Below are 14533 nucleotides of genomic sequence, written 5' to 3'. Positions count from 1 at the left end.
CTCCACAGAAATGTAGAGTGGCTTGTTATGGTTCACACCCTCAGGTGGCAATTCTTTGTCGGAGAAAGTCAACATCGGGGTAGCCCCTCCCGAAAAAACTAAGCCCACTAGCTGTTCGGGCGTGGTGTCTATTGAGAGCTTGGCCTTGTCCATGGCCGATAAGACAGCTTGTCGATGCACTCGCGATGCCATAAGCAGTCCCCAGGTGGAGATGTCTACTTGTATCTTTTTCAACTGCTTCAGTACTGCCTCTTCTTCGAGTTGCTTCTCTTTCTGTTTGTCCGCCTCCTTATCTTTCCCAGATGCCTCTGGTTGGTCCAGGTGCGGGGGCTTGAAATACCGCCCGCTCCTGGTCATATAATCGACTTCGCCAATATACCAGGTATCATCTGGCTGATTGCTCCCCCAATCCTCATCCGTGTGGGCAAGACATAAATCATCGTCCTCCCACCACATTCCGTCGGTAGCCAACAGACACCTGTCTGGCTCCGGTACAATTGCACCTGCAGTACTCTCCGTCCACATGCTCGCAGCATTCTCTATCCTTGTGCACACAGCACTTTCAGTCCCCTCAGGGCCATTAGCTTTCCTGATTCTCTCAGAATCCTCAAACCTTTCTTGTTCCAACTGCGTCAGTACAGCTGGCTGTTCAACAATTTCCGTATTCACAATGCCCAAGTCTTGAGCAAAATTCTTAGCACCGGCGCTCTCCAGTGATTCATTCTGATTTCCGGCCCTTCTGGCCACAACTGATATTCTTGCCTCTGTCGGGCCCCGTTCCAACTAAGCTTCGTCGACAACGTCTGGCAGGTCATCGAGCCACCCGGTGACCTCTGCGGACTCCTCAAAATCTGACTAGTTGACTACCATGCCCTCTGGCTCTTGTTCATTGAAAAATTAGAGGTTAGCAAAGTCCTCTTCCACGGCTGCCAAGTCATCTATCCTCTGAACAGATTCATCCCCCTGTATCATACAAAGCTCTACCCCTACCGGCAATTCAAAGTTCGGCCCAACCTGGCCCACTGATAGAATGTATTCACTCAGACTGTATACTTCCTCAGCAAAACTCCCAGATTCCTTAGATCCTGGCTCGACAATCCCATTCTCCCTTGGAATCTCCCCTGTTCTGCCTTCGACAGTCACCACCGATGGTTCGGGTTGGGCTCTGGAGATGTCCAACATGAACAAGTCAGTGCAGTCAAGAAGGAGCACCTTCGGCTTGGGTAGGTGGGTTGGGGTAATATATATGTTGGGATCGTAAGACACGACCCCAGCCTGGATAAAGTTGATTCTTTTGGGAGGTAGAGCTTGGTTGTGCGGTGAGAGAGGGTTTGTCGTGACATTGGGTTTTTTTGGAGGCACAATCACCTGCTTGTCAATGAGATCTTGAATCTCATGACGCAATCTAAAACACTGGTCAGTGTCGTGACCATGTTGTTGGTGATATGCGTAGTATTTTGTTGGGTTATGAGAGGGAATGAGTGGATTTGGCAATGGCCTCGGCTCCAGGGGCTGTAAGTGCCCTTTTCTGATTAATACCCCTAGAGCCTTGGATAGGGGCATATACAGTGGGGTGAAGGTTCTCTGGCCTCGAGGTTGGAATTTGATGGTTTGTGTGCTGCTTCCGGACGCGCCGGAGAAAGGTGTAGCTGCCATGGGTCTTGGAGGGGGGATGGTGGTGACCATGCTTACCTCCGAAGCTCTAGCATTTGCGGCATTGCTGGTGCCTGTGCTGTTGTTGCGGTTGAAGGTTCTTCGGGGTTGCTCTCTATCTTGGTCAATCAGACCTTGTTTCATAGCATCCTCTATTTGTACCCCCATCTCGTGCAAATCTGAAAAGGTAGGGAAGGGGAGCACAATCATTTTCTGCATCAGTTTTGGCTGGAGATTGCGCACAATCATCCAGATTTGATCTTTATCTGTAGGCCTAAGGGTCATCATTGAGGCCTTCGCCCTCCACCGGGTCACAAAATCCGAAAAGCTCTCCTTAGGCTCCTGCCTTGTTGTCTCAAGAACACGGGTTGTAATCTCGATTTGAGTGTTATAGAAGTACTGTGCAATGAAAGCCTCGGCCATCTCGTCCCAATTCCGCTTAACATCATCTTCTAATTTTGCATACCAAATAGCGGCCACACCTGACAAGGTCCGACCGAATAGTGAAAGCTTCTGTAGTCTGGTGAGGCCCATCGGTCGTAGTATATCTGAGAACAACCGAAGATGGACCATGGGATCCCCGGATCCGTCAAAGCGGTCGATTTATGGCATCTTGAACCTATCTGGCAGTGTCACAGCCACATCGGTATATCCGTCCTCGATGTCTGGGATGGACTTTACCCCCTGGGATTTCTTGAACAACTTCTCAAGCTTGCTCAGTTTCAACGCGGTAGGGTCGACCTCGAACTCGAAGGGAGAGTCCGGTAGATTGGTAGGTGTTTTGGATAGCTGGGGTAAAATTGGGGATGGGCCAGCCTTGCCGGAATGTTGGTACCTTCCTGGACATTGTGTGTTTCCCCGGGTGTCTGAACCCCTGGTGGTGGAGGAGCTTGATGTGAAGCAGATGCCCCAGTTTGTTGTTGCAACGAGGCAATTAACTCTGCCTGTTGGGCCATGATCTCGGCCTGTTGTTTGGCAAATTCATCTCGACGAACAGCATCCTACTGCATGGCTCTCATGGTGTCCTGCATCTGACGCATCATTTCCTCAACTCCTGTCGTTCCCACCATACTGCCCTGATCTATCTGAAATACCGGTAGGTCTAACTCTGGAGTAGCCTCAGGAAGCTCAACCTAACTGTTCAAAGTCCACTGATCTGGCAATCTCTGCTTGGATACACTACGTTTTCTCAGCCTCCGTCTGATAACCGAGGGTAGAGAGTGGAACACTAGTTGTCCATCGACCAGATCCTCAAATCGATTGAGTCGGCAACTTCTTGTCCAGAGTGCTTGGGGAATATCTGCTTGGTCTGAAGCAATTGTGCTAAACTACCCCTAGCAAAAAGATAAATAAAGCAATAATAAGGAAATAAACGAGCAGATAAACGAACAGCATAACAGCGTAAATAAACACAACACATGGTCGAGTATAATTAATACGCAATTGATACACTGTTCTCAAAGACAGATCATTATTCCCAAATCACTGTCCCCGAAGCTGAATCTGATACCCGCAGATAACTGATTCCGAAAATACTGAACTGGTGCCCCCAGGCCTGATACCCAAAATACTGAACTGGCACCCGCAGGCCTGATGCCCAAACTTGTAAACTGATACATGCATTCTTGTAGAGACGCACTCCAAAAGCACATAACAAGCAAGTGAGAGCCAAAACACACCGATGTTGGGGTAGGGTTTCCCTGTCCTATTTTGTCAGGAACTAGGGTTTCACTACGCACACAGCAGTTTCAAACAACCTATAAACGAGTAAGAGGTGGCTCGTACGGATTATAGAGGTGGCTCCCACAATAGTGTAGCACTTATCTCCGCACAGAACAGAGGTCAATGGATCCATGACAAATAGAGGACCACAAAGTGGTCAAGCAGAGGCCAATGGTTATTTAAGTCCCCTAAGGCGTGGGACTCCCGTGGTGGTACTTACAAAACATAATTGTTTATAAGGTCATAGTCAAATATTCTTTAAAATATAAACAAACATATCCATGGGTTTCATTTTAACAAATAGGGTTCAGAAATTAATCCATGTAATGGAAATAGTAATATAACTTATAATAATTTATAAAATATAACTTGTATAAAATAAATATGGTAAGTCAAAACATACGTAAAATATATTATGGTAACTCAAGATATAATATAACTCACCTTAACTTTAATACCTCACTTTTTCTTTCCACTATCAAAGACCTTCTCGACTTCCATTATTTTTTTTTTCCTTTCTTTCCTTCCTTTCTCTCTTCTTTCTTTCCTTTTCTTTCTTTCCTTCCTCCTTTTCATTGTTTCGCAGTAGCTCCTACTTTTATACTAAAAGTTTAATGCTTGTTCTCCAAGGTTTAGGTGACACGTAGTCTTCCTATATCACAACCATTATTACACGCTAGATTTGAGCTTATCCTTCCAACGGATAAGTTTAAATAGTTACTTAATTATATTTAAGCCCAAATCTTTAACGTAATTATATTATTTTACAAAATTACATATAATAATACAAAATAAATCATATATTTTTCCAACTGTAATTAAATAATATTAGTATAAATTTTACAGAATAATTAAAAATTTGAGTTGTTACAGTTTTACATAAGTTTGAAAAAAGAATCGAGCTAAAAAAATTATTATTTACTTCGGCTAATGACCAAAAAAAAAATCTAATGATAGAAAAACTTCAGGTTGCACGTATTCCAGGGTCTTAGCAACTCTTTGTCTTCACTGTCTTTAAGCCGATATGCTCCATTGCCCAAGACCAAGATGATTCCATAAGGTCCCTCCCAATTTAGGCCAAACTTGCCCTCTCTGGGATCCTTTTTGTTGCTAGCGACCTTTCTCAAGATGAGGTCCCCGACTTGAAACTCTCGTGGGTTGACCTTCTTATTGTAAGCCCTAGCAAGCTACTGCTGGTATGCCCCCGGCTGAATTGCTACTTTCTTCCTTCTTTCGTCCAGTAGGTCTAAATTTCGAGCTAAAAATGCATCATTAGTCCCATTCTCCACCCCCTGGGTTCTGATCCCTGGGATGCCGACCTCCAGTGGAATAACTGCTTCTGTGCCATAGGCCATAGAGAATGGGGATTCTCCAGTTGATCTTCTCGGCGTAGTCGGATATACCCAAAGTGCACTGGGCAACTCATCCATCCACTTTCCCTTTGCTGCTTCCAGCCTCTTCTTAATCTCATTCAAGATAGTTTTGTTGGATGCTTCTGCTTGTCCATTGCTTTGAGGGAAGCTTGGAGTAGAGTAATAATTCTTCATTTTGTACTTTGCACAGAAGCTTTTGATCAGCTTGCTATCAAACTGTGTTTCATTGTCTGCTAATATTGCCCTTGAGATCCCAAACCTGGTGATGATGTTCTTCCATATGAAGCTCTACACATCAATATCTCAAATCTTTGCAAGGGGTTCAGCTTCCACCTACTTGGTGAAGTAATCTGTGGCCACTAGCAGGAACTTCCTTTGTCTAGTTGCTTGAGGCAGTTGTCCAACAAGATCCATGCCCCACTGGTGTAGACGTCCCTAAACGTCCCGGGAGGGAAATCCCCCCTGTTTTGTTCATATGGGCTCACTACAGTGCAGGACTCAATGTCACGGTCCTGTATCTAATCTCGCAGAGTGCAATGCAAGACCGATGAATCATCAAAGAGTCCAAATCCAGAAAATCGTTTTTGAAAACAGATTTTTTTGAAAGAAGTGCCAAACATTGACTGCTTTGCCAAATACAAAGTCGCCACCTAAATATTTTATTTTGGGAAATTTAGGAAACCCTGACTCGTTGCCTAAGGCCACGTGTCCGTCATCACCAAAGTTGTCTCGGCTCGAGAACTTGGATACGATTGGGGAAGGTCACTTCGTGAGCACCCCTGCTCGCCCGATCAAAGATCGGTCTCTACTAACCATGATATCTAGTTTTGAAAATGTTATGTGCTCTTATTCCGGTTATTAGCCTAGATTCACTATGTGATACGCACAGCATACAAGTATAGACTGGATCGCCTAAATTGGAACAAAATATTTCATGTTTATTTTTTTGAAAGCGGTTTGCTACTCGCAAGTAGGCTAAAAATGCAGATTTTGCCACCCTCAGGTGGGCTTAGAAAACATGGTTTTGCCACTATCTAGTAGGCTTAAAACTCACAGTCAATGCATTATTCCAATTCAGATAATCCAACCTTCACCCACAGGCATTCAGGCAGGTATATCACATAAGCACATAGCCTCATGGTAAGCATGCTATCATGGCATTCACTCACACACATGCAAGAATGCTAAAGCATAAACACTTACCGAGTACTGCAAGCCAAAACAGAAGCTATGTTAGAAATCCATGCATGATCCTAACTATGCTGAAATGCCTAATGCAACACATGCAGGAATGCAATTACAATAGGCTCGGCTATTCTAAAGATGGCATGTGATGATGCTACAACTAACACATATTCAATTTGGAATTGAAATACAAATGCAGTTAGTATGATGCGCCGAGCCCGGTGCATGCAAGACAGATGAATGATGCAAACATGCAAGCATAAGTATGCTAATTGAAACATGCCCTAATCTAACCATCATAAACTGGTAAATAAAAGGGAGAAAGACGTGGGGTTGGAAGACATACATCACATGCACGCACACTTATTACAATTGTGCCCTCGCTCGGAGGGTCCGAATAAATAATACAGTCTGAATAATAATTACAATCCGAATAAGTACAAAACCCTAATCAATTAACAATTTAACTAGGAAAGCAAGTAAATTAGCATGCAAATCCATGGACCGCCTCAGCTCTGTTCCGAATGATGAAAGATGCATGCTCGAGTTGCCTTGTGCGGAAATCCATTGCGATGCCCCGATTCGCATCTGTTTGCAATTAATGCCGGAATGCTGTGCAAGGCTTTAGAAAGCTGTTGATTTCTAATTTGCGGCAACAGAGAGCAAGAAGGGGGCACAGCAAAGTATTTTCACATATGTATGCATGACTACTCTTTAGGGAGTGTAGTCCTCGATTCTCGTGCCACCAATCACGTATCTCGATGCATAATGACCGAGGAGTCGAATTGCACGACTCAATGTGAAATGAATGCACATATAAACACAACAAGACCTAAACTCCATCATGGGTAATCCGGAGTGTCGGGGACCAGGAATTGAGACACGTTCCGCCACTCGGAGTACGAAACGTCCCTCGTTTCCCGTGCTTGGGCTAACTCCTATCCCAAACACAATGCAAATGAGATGGCATATGCAATGCGACTAACATACCACCTAGCATACGTAATGCTATGAAATGGCATACACAATGCTATGGACTGAAATGGCATACACAATACACGATGGACTTACACCAACATGAGTGGACCTCAGCCACACTCACATCAGTGGCCATTAGATGAAAATATGACAACCGAAATGCGTGCACACATGCACAAATATCAAGGACCAAACCTAAGGCATGGAATGCCACTCTACCAAAGCATGGCGAGGATGAAACATGACATGGAATAGCATAAATTACAGCTCTAAAACAACATGAAATATGGTCTCGAAACATGCAAATATGGCACACAATGCAAGCTAGGGAGCCCGGACACCGAAACTAGTGAATTGCGTTACACTAGAGGTACCCAAAGCAATGCACCAAAGGCAAAACCAACCCCCAAAAGACCCTAGGCAGGTCTGAAACAGTTGGAAATTGACCTGAAATGATGACTCGGAATGCAACGAAATGGAGCTCATTCAATGGTCGGTAAATGGGATATACAAGCTCGACTCTCAAACGCATTTAAAGAGATGAAAACATGGCAACATGGCATTCAAACAAGCTCTGAAATGTGATGAATAACAGGCTCAAAACATGGACACACTTCAGTATATGCATGGAATGGACCTCAAAACTCAAAGCTAAGCATGGACCTCGAACTACAAGCATACAAAACTAACATCATTCAACCACAAGACCCAAAAACAAAGCTAGGGCAGTCTAAAATAAGCACATTATCAGTTTAAGACATGGCCAAAATATGCTAGAATCAATGGCCTATAAAGCATGCAAAGAAAGCTAGTGAACCATGAGTTGTTCTACAACTATATGAAGCATATAAGGGCTCACCCAACCAGCCGAAAACAGATTTATGCCATGTCAAAATATGCCCAAATAACTACTGAAACTCAGTCAATGCATGCAAAAATGATGGGCTCCTTTGAAAGGCCAATAAGAGGGTTACTCTACACATACATGATAGACAAACAAAAGGGCAAAACCACCTCTGGAAATGAGTTATGACAGCCCTAAAACCCACCAAAAAGAGCCTGAAATTGGTCTAGGAAGCATGCAATGAAAGGTCCCTTTGAAATGCCTTGGATGGGATTGTTCTACACATGCATCATAGACATAAAATATGGCCAAAGGGACCCTGGACAGAGCTAAGGCAGACCTCAAAACTTACATAATAGGGCCTGAAACAAGACTTCAAAGCATGCAAGATGGGGGCCCTTTGGAAGGCCAAAAGGGCCAACAAACAAGACAAGGAGAGAGGGGGTCACCCCCCTCTGATTTTAGGGCTCAAAGACACATCTAAGCCACTGAAAATCCACTAGATTTCAGTGGCTAAAAGGGCAAACCAAGGCCAACACAAATTCTCTAATGCATAGCCTTAAACATGAGGGAATGAAGCATGCAAAGGGGAAGGTGACCCCAAACAGAAAAGTGACCTTAATTAAACATCAAAAGGGGCTCAAATAAGACTTTTTTCAGTTTATGACAAATCTCGAAAATGCTCACAAGCAAGGCTAAGATATGATGCAAAATAAACCTACAAAGAGGGATAGAGCATACAAGGAGGTAGATGGCCTCAAACAGAAAAGTGTCCTCAATTAAACTTCAAGAGGAGCTCAAAATAAGACACTTTTCAATTTATGACAAAGTCCAAAAAATCTTGCAAATAAGGCTAATCAATGGAGCAAAATAATGCAAGAAAATGGGAAATAGAGACTCACCCTTAAAGAGCAGATTTCCAGCAACTTCTGGACCAAGATGGGAGTTCTTTAACCTCTAAAAAATAGCTCCAAGATGCTTGGATGGATTGTGGAGGTGGTAGGCTATGAGGTGTAGTGCAAATGATGCAAGAATATTAGGGTTTGGAGCTTGGAATAGTGGGCTATGGAGGGAAGTGTGTGTATGCCTTAAACAAAATTGTTGAACCCCTCTAATGGAAGAGGAGGGCCTCGCTTATAGATAAGAGAGGCCAAAGCTTCTCTTGGAAGCTTCAAATATCCTCCATACACGTGTATGGAGGATGGTCCAAATGCCCCCCAGCTGGCACAGCTGTGATGCATTCAGAGAGAGCAAAAAGCAAGAGCAGGCTGACCAGTTAAGGTGGTCGGCCGGCCACTCCCCCTGGTCGGCCGACCAGGGGTCAAAAGGTTCAAGGAGAAATGCTGGCTAGCCACCCCAGAAAGATGGCCTCCTAGATGAGCACAACACATATGTATGGTGGAAAACCAGAAAAAGTAACCCAAGAGAGAGAAAAATCAGCTTTTTAGCAAGGTTCAAAAGGGTCAAAATGAATTACTGGTCGGCCTATCCATATTGGTGGCCTCCCAGATGAGCACAACACAATGGTGGTATGAAAAACCAAAAATTGTGGCTCAAAAGTAAGAAAAAACAGCTTTCTGTCAGAAAAATCGGCTGGAGGAGAGAGAAAAAAAGAAAACTGGTTTCCAAGGGGAAAAGGTGGCCTCCCACCATACTACCACCTCCCTAGCCTAGCAATGAAAATAGGGTCCCTACCAAAAATGGACCAAGACGGATGCAAAACGAAGGTTCGAGGGCCAAAACGCGCAGTCCGGGGCCCCAAAAACAGGCTGTTAGGCACCGGAAGTGGCGTATGACCACGAAGGTGGTCTTTCGGGCCACAGTGTCCCTCTAAAGGGAGGAAACAAGGTGTGTGCCAAAAACCGGAGCAAACGAAGGTAGTTAAGCGGTCCCGAACCGAGGCACACGGCCGACGGCTTCGAAAATAGAAAACTGGGCTCCAAACGGAAAAAATGGCCTACGACCACGAAACGTAGCCTACGGCCACTAAGAGATGGTCTACGAGACCTCTCCCTCCCTTCGGAAAGAGAAAACAGAGAAAACAGGACCTGGTTCGTAAACCGAGGCAAAGCACAAAAGAGCCCCGAAGTTCGGAGGCAAGGCTCGCAGCCGAAACTCCGCAACCTCCAAACGAGCACAATATGCAACATCACCGAGCGCTCAGTTGGTGACGCCTGAGTCTTAAGGTCGGTCAAAAATGGGGTGTCTACAACTGGGCAAATGGCCAAGGGTTAGACACTGGGTTCAAATCTGCTGCTGGTTGGTGTATTAAAGGTGTAAACCTTTGGCACTTCTCACACTTTCTAATATAAGTTTCAGCATATTTCTGCATGTAGGGCCATGGTACCCCTGAGTAATGGCCCTATAAGCAAGTGACCTGCCCCCAGTGTGGCTTCCACATACTCCTTCATATATTTCATACAGGAAGTCTTCAACTTGTGAAGGATGCACACACCTCAAAAGGGGACCAGTAAAATATCTTCTGTAGAGATGTCCTTCTGCTGTTAGACTGAACATTGCTGACTTCAATCTGATCTTGTGTGCCTCTTTGTAATCATCTGGCAATTTCTCATCTCTAAGGAATATTATTATCGCATCCATCCAACTTGGTCCCATCTCCACATACATTGCTTCATGCTCTGTGTTTTGTGGTTCTATACTTGGACCTGACAAGTAGTCAACCATTATTATCCTTGCCTCTCCAGGTTTCATTGCACTAGCCAGGTTGGTCAAGGCATCAGCATAGCTGTTGTCATCTCGGCTAACTTGTTGTAGTCGGCAATTTTAGAATAATGTTATCAGTCTGCCCACCTCCTTTACATAGGCCATTACCCTTTCATCTCGGGCTGCATATTCGCTTGTTGCCTGGTTGACTATAAGCTGGGAGTCACAGAAGACCATTACCTCGTCGGTTTCCATTGTTGCTGCCAACTTTAATCCTGCGATCAGTGCTTCATACTCTGCTTTGTTGTTTGAGGCGTTAAACCCCAAATGAATGGATTGTTTCAACATCTGCCCATTCGGCGATACTAGCACTACTCCTGTCCGCGCTCCTTGTCGGTTTGAACTTCCATCAACAAATAGACGGAAGGAGTCGCCGACGAAAATACTGCAGGGCCTAAGTTTCTTTTCTTTCCTATGTTATGCTATCCCCAGCTGGGTTTCTCCTTGTTCACCTGAACATCGTATACCCCGGCTCAACGAAACCCGATGTATGATGGCGCCTGGTGTGAACTCGGCTACAAAGTCGGCCAAAACTTGGCCTTTGATTGCTGTTCTGGGTCTGAATTCCAGGTCATATTGGCCTAACACCATTGCCCATCTGGTTATCCTGCCTGTCAGATCTCCTTGCTACAACAGGGACTTCAAAGGATGTTTAGTTAACACCACAATCTTGTGGGCCTGAAAGTAATGATTCAGCTTCTTTGAAGCCATTACTAAAGCCAGTGTCAGTTTCTCCAAGGGTAGGTATCTGGTCTCTGCATCTGCTAGGGTTTTCCTCACGTAGTAAACAGCCCTTTGTTCTCCCTTTTCTTCTCTGATTACCATTGCACTCACTACATGCTCTGATACCGCCAAGTATAAGAACAGCTCCTCTTTCCATGTCCTGAGGTGGCATCCACCAATTAGTCGATTTTAGGGAGTGGGAAACTGTCTTTGGGACAAGCCTTGTTCAGGCTGGTGAAGTCTACACAGACCCTCCACTTCCCATTCTTTTTCTTCACAACAACCGTGTTTGATAATGGCACTGGCCTCCAAACGTTTATCCACCTCCTCTTCTACTGCCTCAACATGCATCAACGTAGGCCTCCTTGCTCGCTGAATGACAGGTTTGGCCGACCTGTCAACATTCAGTCTATGGCAAGTGACCTCGAGGTCAATTCCAGGCATCTCGTATGGTGTCCAGGCACACCTCAAGGTTTGCTCTCAAGAATTCCTCTAATTTCTTTTCCTCTTCCTCGGCCAAGCCAGAGCCGAGAAGAAAGAAGCGCTCTTCATCCCCTTGCTGGACTAAGATCTTCTTCAGGGCTTCCTCACTTTTCTCAGCTGGTTCTTTGACGACGTCAAGGACCTCCATGTCCTCATCCTCAATCTCTACTGTTGTCGCTTCTCGTATGCTACAGGTGGATTTCATTGCTATTATGGAGCAATTTTTTGCCTGCACCCGATCTCCTCTGACCTCCTCAATTTAATGTTCTGTTGAGAACTGCAACAGCTGGTGCAATGTTGAGAGAACTGTCCCCATTGCATGTAGCCATGGCCTTCCCAGGATAGCATTGTAAAGGGGAGGGGTGTCAATTATTGTGAACTCAGTTTTTACCTTCTTGGTGCCAGCCTGCACTTCCAAACTTATTGACCCCAAGGGCCACGTCGGCGTTCCATTAAACCCAACCATTGGACCATTGGATTGTTCCAAATCGTCTTAGTGAAGGCCAAGCTCCTTGTAACACCTAACATACATGATGTCACAAAAGCTGCCCTGGTTGACTAGATATTGCTTTACCTAGCAATCTCCAACCTGGAGGGATATTACCAAGGCATCGTTGTGCGGATGCTGCACTATCTCTAGGTCGTCTTCAGTAAAGGACACCATTGGTCCCTGGCACTCATCTGCCCTAGGTCTTTTCTATCGGACCTGATACACATGTTGCAAGTGTTTTACATTCTGAGTTTCCCCACGTATCTCGTTCTCATTCACCTTCGAGTGAATCACATTGATCACTCGAGGTCCTCCTGCCTGCGGTTGCGGTGCTGGCGGGGGTGGTGCTGCTGGAGCCTGAGGCAGTCTCGCTTGTTCCTCCCTCGTCCTGGCCTCATCTTCTAGGTCCTTTAAATAACCTTGTCTTACCAGGTCCTCCAGATGTGTTTTTAGGGCTCTGCACCCCTAAGTTAGATGCCCATCCTCATTATGGTAGGCACAGTGCTTCCCCAGACTTCTTCCCATAAATTCTCCAGGAATTTTCTCTGGTGCTTTATAATAGGGCTAATTCCATATTCTTTCCAAGACTTTGTAAACCGGAATTCGGAATACGGTAGTGACTGCCTGTGCAGCCCTCAGTCCTGTCTCTTGCTTGTTGCATCTAGTGTTTCTCCGGCCTCGCTTCGGCGAGCCGTTTCTCTTCTCTTGTTTTGACGCTTTTGTCCCCGGTTTGTCTTCCTCGACTCTCGCATACTTCTCTATCCTGGCCATAAGTTCCTCCATACTTTTTGGCAGTGTCATTACCAGTGATTTTCGAAGCAGACAATCATCATTCAGGCCGTTCTTAAAAGACACGACCGCTACCTCTTGGTTGCATCTTGGTATTCGGTTGAATACCTCATAATACCTCTTGGCATAAGCCCTAAGGCTTTCATCCTCGCTTATTCTCAAAGCCATCAAGGAGTCCACCCTCAACGGCTATAGTTTGTTTGCCACAAACCTGGCCACGAACATCTCAACCAGGCCTTCCCAGCTTTTCACAGTTCCTTTCGGCAACTTATGAAACCAGTCTGATGCGATTTTTCCAAAGGATGAGGGGAACACCTTGCAGAGTAACGGCTCATTTCCGGTGTATAGTGCCATTGAGTTCAGGTACAAGCTAACGTGAAAGTTAGGGTTAGACTTACCATCATATATCTGGAATCTCGGCATGTGAAACCTCTTTACGGCCTCAAATTTGTCCAATTCTACCGAGAACGGCGTTCTCGGCTTGATCGGAGAGGTTACTTCGGCATCTTGTCGCTTCCTCTAGAGGTAAGCTCTCATATCCTCTTTGGTCCATCCAAGAGCTCGGCTATCAACGGATTTTAGCCTCTTTGGTGCGCTACTCTTGGTGTCGTTATGGGTCCTCTTGGACCTCCCTCCATTGGTCGTGTCGAAACAGAGCTCCTTCCCTTGAACATGCTGATGTTCTTTGGGGTTAGCTTCTTTTGTACGATGTGTCCTTCGAGAATCTCCCTTTATTGACTCTCTTCACCCGACCTCCCGTGAAGGCCGGTGAGAGTGTTCCTTGGTCCTAGTGTGCTGGGGGACTGCAGGGACTGTTTTCTGTCCTATTTTCTGGGTATTGTTCTTTGCCGCTAGAATCGGCGTGTCTTGTAATAGAAACGGTGGCTGCATGACGTTGTTCTGCATCATGAAATTAACGACCGATTGCAGGTCCGCCAATTTATTCGTCATTCTCTTCATCTCTCCGTCCCTCCGCAGACATTTGTCTTTCCATATCTGGAGGTCGTCCTCGTTATAATACCCGCCTCAGTCTGCTTTCTTTGGTACATCTCCCTCCTAGCCAACGTCTTTCTCTTCTGGATTCTGACCCCGAGTTTCTTCGTTGCAGTTATCCTCTTCTACGTTAGGATCAAAGTGTTTACTACTTCCAGTAGGGATGTCGTCCATAATCTTCTCTTTTTGTCCGTCGTTGGCCATCTATTCTCCTTTCTTTCCCACAGACGGCGCCAAATTGTGTGCGTTGTTTTCTGACCACACTGCCAAACAGATACTCAGCTGGAGAACACTGGCAAAATAGATTGCGCCCAAACGCCCTGTCACAGAAAGATGAGACTCCGGCAGTGGTTCTTTCACCAGGGGGTACTCCAACAATCAAGTCAGTACTCGATTATCTCTCAAAAATAGCAAATAGTGCTTTTATTCACTAGTCAGAATACAAAAAGCGTATCTTAGACCCATGAGGGTGCCTTACTTTTATAGTCATCACTGACCTGATCCCTATAAAAGCCTAACTTCAATGGATTTTGACTCAATACTCATCTTGGACTCTCCAATAGATAAAGATAAACT

Source organism: Camellia sinensis, chromosome 13, assembly GCF_055761805.1.
Source record: "Camellia sinensis isolate YWXY chromosome 13, ASM5576180v1, whole genome shotgun sequence".
Taxonomy (NCBI): domain Eukaryota; kingdom Viridiplantae; phylum Streptophyta; class Magnoliopsida; order Ericales; family Theaceae; genus Camellia; species Camellia sinensis.
Note: the sequence above shows the minus strand (reverse complement) of the source record.